Source organism: Haemaphysalis longicornis, unplaced genomic scaffold, assembly GCF_048455015.1.
Source record: "Haemaphysalis longicornis isolate Haplotype H1 unplaced genomic scaffold, Haemaphysalis longicornis Haplotype H1 scaffold_4, whole genome shotgun sequence".
NCBI lineage: Eukaryota > Metazoa > Arthropoda > Arachnida > Ixodida > Ixodidae > Haemaphysalis > Haemaphysalis longicornis.
In genome coordinates this window covers 206,612,551-206,618,454 of record NW_027526361.1, presented here as the reverse complement: position 1 = coordinate 206,618,454, position 5,904 = coordinate 206,612,551, and the positions used below count along the sequence as shown (strand labels likewise).

At 40.7% G+C, this 5,904-nt stretch overlaps 1 long non-coding RNA gene across 1 annotated transcript; it reads left to right on the top strand.

The window, feature by feature from the left end:
• The first annotated feature begins 2,182 nt into the window (after positions 1-2,182).
• On the top strand, positions 2,183-4,899 carry LOC144179626 (uncharacterized). Its single transcript, XR_013324312.1, has 3 exons — positions 2,183-2,302; positions 3,514-3,580; positions 4,665-4,899. It is a non-coding gene; the product is annotated as an uncharacterized LOC144179626 (long non-coding RNA).
• The last annotated feature ends 1,005 nt before the right edge of the window (positions 4,900-5,904 follow it).

Sequence of the window (5,904 nt, the reverse complement as noted above, 5' to 3'; positions counted from 1 at the left end):
TTCTGAATCCTTTTTTTGTAAAACCCACTCCCCTCTTCAATGCCTTTGGCCCTGAGGGTACAATATATAAATAAATAAATAAACAATAAATAAATAAACTTTGGTGCGCCAAGTTTTGCGCTACACGAGGTACGGAAGCGCTCAAGCCTAAACAGCTGCTCTAGTGAAATTCCATAGACTACACACGTGTTTGATGCACAAGAGGTCCTATGGCCGGGAGTGTCGTAAACTGACCGCCTTGTAATCTGCGCTATAAGCACATGGCTAACACCAAGTCTCACTCCATTGAAACCATTGTTTGCTTCTCATTTGGTACCTTAAAGCACTTTTTTGTGCGATGTGAATTCTTTCCTTCGAATATTTCAAAAACTCTTTGAAAATTTGATTTAAAAGTGAGTGAGTTTCTAACGAGGCATTCAAATGACACCCAACTTGCACTCTGTCTTCATGTCCCATATAAAGTAGAAACGCTAATTTAAATCATTGGCTTAATTTGGCTCAGTTAAGACAAAAGAAAAAATTAGCAGTGGGTTAGCTCGGCTATGCCAGTGTATACACAGCTTTCTTCATTGCTTATTTTAACGGGAATTACGTGTTATACCATAAGATGTATGACAGGAAGCTCTTTATTGTTTATTTTTCTGCGGTCGCTTTCCAATGACTATTTTTTGTTGAGTAGAAAGGGGGCAGCGGTCTTGTCAAGCTGCGTACTACCGCTTTTTTTCGTCCCTTCTTTTTCTGCCTGTGTGTATTAGGCAGATAAACATCTAATACAAAGAAATTTAATGTTAAAGTAAATTTGTGTGGAGCCGCAGATTTCCCATATTTTGTTCTTGTTTCTTGCTTTTAAGTGATTCCACGGAACAGGGCAAAGGGTTCAGTTTGTTAAAAATAAATTGTTTGTTTTTGTGTTCAACCACCACGTGTCAGAAACTTTCGCAGACAGGGCTACCAGCGTTGCCTTCGTTCATACAAAAGGTGAACATGATTGATGAAATATACTGGGCTGACATAGAACCCCTGTATGCTTCGACACCTCGTTACTCAAGGCACTGCCAAACCACGGTTAATGCATACCAATTACGAAATTGTTACCCGAGAACGAACACTTTACATTCGAGAAGCGGGATTGTTGTTTGGCAGAGTGCGAGCTTTCCGTAAGATTTTGAATCGGAATTTACGCTGGTAGGAAACGTATACCTTACATTTTAGCCTCCATGGAATTTCAGTAATAGAGATCCAGGAGTCCGTATAAGAAAAATTTCGTTATCCTGAAAATGTCCATTTTTGAAAAACGGAACCTGCTCCGCAATTCATTACTTCGGGGTTGTTCTCTAAACCGGAGGTTTTTTTACGGTGTAAAGAGCAGCCTTGCAAAAGGAGTCATCGTGCAGTTCTTTCTTGCTGGGGCCTATCATTACGTTTATGCCTGTGAATATATTATCCTGCAAGGTTGTTCGACGATTCACAATGCATCCAAAAAATTATTTGTTGAAGCCAATTATCCGCAACGTTTTCGAATGTATGAATACTGAGTGCTGACAATTGAGTTTTATATATTCCTGTGCACGAATAGTGCCCTGGAAAACACGTTTTCATAAAGATATGAGAGGCAACCCTTTCAAACTAATGTTTGTAGCCATATTGGTCCTTTAACTCAAAAAGCGATTTTTTCTATGGCTAGATATCGATTATACAAACTATTCTGTACGAGCTTTGAACTTGAGAATTCCACTGGTGAGTAAATTCTCCTCTGTGCCACAAAATTATTCTTGTTATTCTTTGCTAAGTAAACACACAAGCTTATCGTGCGTAGGTGCAATACCTCCCTAGCTAAAGAACTTCAATATACTCTCTCGCTGCTGCAGGATTACTGGTCTCTCCAGGCTCCGGCTTGATAGCATCAGAACAAATATTTTTCATTGCTCGCGGTCCAGACCTGAGTTGTCAAAAGCAGCCTATACATGTATTTCATTCCTTAGTAATGTGCGGCATGATAGCATTGCAAAAAAAATTAAATGTCAGGTACTTGCTACGAGGCCATATCTTTATTGAAACATCGAGACCAAAATAATAACGAGTAAATGGCTGCACAGAACAAAAACTGACATTTCAATTATAAGTTCCTGCAGTGACATTTAATTTGAGAAACCCTGACGTCGTGTCATAGAATTGAACATTAGGAATTTTCAAATGGCACGTGTCCTTGCAGTGAGAACAATATAAGCACACCGCGTTCGGTGATTTCTTCACAGGTTCATCCTCAGGGTCCACTGGTGAACTCGACACCTGCCGTTTTAAGGTGAGGTTTTTATTTCGGAAAGGAAACTGTGGCTAATAGTAATATTACTATAATTAAAAAATGTGATCATCAGCTAAACTTTTTCAAACGTTTGTCGACGATTAAATTGTAGGTTTAGGATTTGCCAAATTTCGCCTATATGCAAAGTGATACATTCATAACATGTAAAAAAGAGTAGAAATGTTTTGATTGAAACTCTTATTACTTAGCAAACAAGCAAGTTTTAGCCAAGAAACGTTAAAAACTTTACTATACACTTTAGCAATAGGTGAAAATGTTTGTGTAGTAAGCACTGAGGTTGTCTTGTAACTTTATCGATTTCCACAGTGTACCTCCAACTAACTCGATGTCCTCGCTCAAAATATACCTCCGCATTTTAAACGCTCCACGTTTAAACGCCCACGCCATAAATTGAAAATTACAGCGTTCGTCCACACTAACAGTGCCAACGCGCACGCAGGTACGCGGTAGCATAAGACACGAACGTCTCGCGTAATTGCTATAGTAGTTAGAAGCCAATGGGGACAACCATAACAGCAAAGAGAAAGCAAAGACAATTTTCGTGCTTCTGAAGTTTTAACCTTCTTTTGGCAAGCAGAGGGAAGATTCTGTATGTGGCCTACTAGTAGCTTGGTACGCGAGCCGGAACTCCATACTGTATTCGGGGTGCAGATGTTTTGCGGCCACATATATACAAACAGTTTTTAAATTGACCACTACTATACGACAAACTACGCCACAGTACGCACCTGATGTACCGAAAACTTTGCAGGCACAAACACTTCAATTTAATCACTTCAGAATTGGCACTGTATGCAAGGCAGCACATATTTTTTTACAGCACAGGAGGAGTAAGATTGCAAGGAATTTACCACAGTAGCTGCTACAATCCAAAAGGCGTAATAATTATTTTGCCAACAAAATTAAGGGTTTTAGATTTTTCCTCTGTACTGTAATTTTAAAAAAACATTATGAAATGTGGCAATGCACTTTATTAAACCACGTAAATAAATTCAAATACTTTTTTTAGAAGCACTACTAAAACAAAAATGGTGCGTGGCGTACATCTCAATTTTATGTGCTTGTATGATATTGTTTGCACTAGAACAAATTCAACTTCACCCTTTTAAATCAATGCTGTGGTGATTGAACATTCTGATGTAAAACGTCGTTGCGTATATTTGGGTCTCAGAGCCTTCTTGTTCTTCCAGATTATCATCATGAAGTTTCAAGTGGTGCTCCTTGCGCTGGCTATTTCCGGTCTTCTTCTTGTGTCGGGTAAGAAGGTTGACAGAAAAGCGCATGATTAGTTTCAGTCCTAGGGTTCCTATACCTTTTGTTAAAACGTCTGAGTGTGCTTTCACAATTATCCAAGCATTACAAACATAAAAAAGTGTAAAAATTGTATCTGCGCACATGGCGGCGGGAGGACGTACTTAAAAAGACAAAACATGTAATTTTTAATAGCTCTGTTTGAAATTATAATTGGAGGTTTAACAAAAAGATAACTGAACCTTGCTTGATTCATCAGAGTTCAGAGGATGAAGGACGTAATTTGCCGCCTTTACTATTACAAATAACTGACTGATTCTTTCACACTAGGCAAATAACATATTCATTCAAGCAATCTTCCGACTTCGATTTAGGCCCCGGCGTAACTCAGTTAGGCAGAAATGCATATCCAAAGAGGATCAATTAAGAAAATATATTTTGAATTGTTATGAAGTAACCTTTTGTAGTGTTTAGCTCTTTCCTGTCTCTGTTTCCTTTTTTCTTCTGCATGCCGATTTCTGCCTTGCTTTGCTAGTTAGTATGCGAGTTACGGCTTCTGCGCTGGGACCTCTACCTATTTTGTTTCATAAACGATCAAGGTTGCACCTTGCAGATTCGGGTGCCACACAGCTAAAACATTTGTTCATTCAGGACGTTATTCTCTGTAGTATTTGCTGAAGGTATTCAACCTTCAATTTGCTAGAATGAAACTCTGCGAAAAAATAAATGCGGTGTTTTCAGCTTTCCTGGTATTTTAACTTCTTAAAGTACGACAGCAGGGTGCCCTGGATCTAAACAAAGCGATGTTTATAGCGATGTTAGTGCGATGTTAGTGTTCTATAGCAAAGCGATTTGCTATAGAACACTAACATAGAAACCGTTGCGCACTTTGGGATGTGGCTTTGACCATTTGCATTACTGTAGGCTCGGCCGCTATCAAATAAAAAAATACACTCAGATATTGTTAGGCGGGCAGTTACCTTAAGATGTGGCTTCTTTAATGCCTCGTGATGGTCATTACTCGATTTTCAGTCGCCCGTTAAGCAAAGTTTGTAGATACCCCGCTGCCTGTTTTTTTCTGTGCCTTCAGAAACAACAGTGGAGGCTGCTCCAGAGCTGAGAGCCGATAGCCCCGCCGTTGAACGGTCCGATGGAGCCGCACCTGCCGAGCAGGAGCGGGCACCTCTTCCCCCAGGCTGCATTGAATCTCTGTGTGGCTAGAAGATGAAGATGGGTTCAAGCAGTGACTAGTGCGTGCCCTCTTTCTTCGTGGTCGCCCAATGATGACACGATCGCTGCTAAAATAAAATGCTTTCGCACCAGTCTATTGATGCCTGAGAATTTTCATACACCAACAGTTACCATGGAATACGACTGTTTCGAGAGAAGGTGTGTATTAACTCTTTGGTTGAAAATGTATGTGGTGTAACTGGGTAGACTTTTTGTGTGTAGCGGTAGCCTCGTTGGTGAAGCATACCGCATATATTTTTAATTCTTCTGCAGAGAATAGTGTGCTGCAGATGGACAGAATTAGCGGTTGTGCGATGGTGCCAAGGTTAGGCCTTCCCCCACTGTGAGGTTGAAAGTCGTCATCCGGATGTTCACGCGAAACACTGAACTGGCGTGTAGTTGCTTAGCAGCGTAAGACTTTATGCAATCTTTCACTAATGTCGCTTGGAATCATATAACTTTCTTCGGTACTCTGTGCTTGAAGGCTTTAAGGACAAAATTTATCAAGAGGTACCCAAGGAAAAATAGCCACAATACCCGATAGAAGCAACAGCCACGGTAAGTACTATTAGGAGAGGAGCCCGTAGGTGGTGAGGGGGTAGGCGCCTCCTGTCGTCGTTGTATTCGTCGTGTCGGGTATTCACGTTAAAACGCGGTGACTCTCCTTTACGCCACGTTGAGCGCTTCTAACACGTAATAAAACAGCAGTGGTACACCCGTTTACTGCTCGCGCTAGCGAGCTTCGTGCTTCAAAGACATAATACTTTACAGCAAAGCTGTACACCTCTACCTCCAAACGGTTTCATCTACAATCGCAAAAAGTCTGACGCGCCAAGAATACACTTTTACACTGTATGCTTTACCCCTCCCCAAGTTTCACGTCGGTAAAGTTGGCCAAAATATTTTTTTTTTCAATAAAGTACTCACTGTGGCGAATGTTTCTGTACACTACCGGTACAATGTGACAGCGTGGGAGAAGCAATATCAGACGTAAAATAATGAACACCAAGCGTTTTCTGCAGTACCTTGTTTCCCTTGTGCTGCTGCAGCTATGCTAACCATATGCCCTCGTAGGTAATTGCAATGCGGTATAAAAGAGA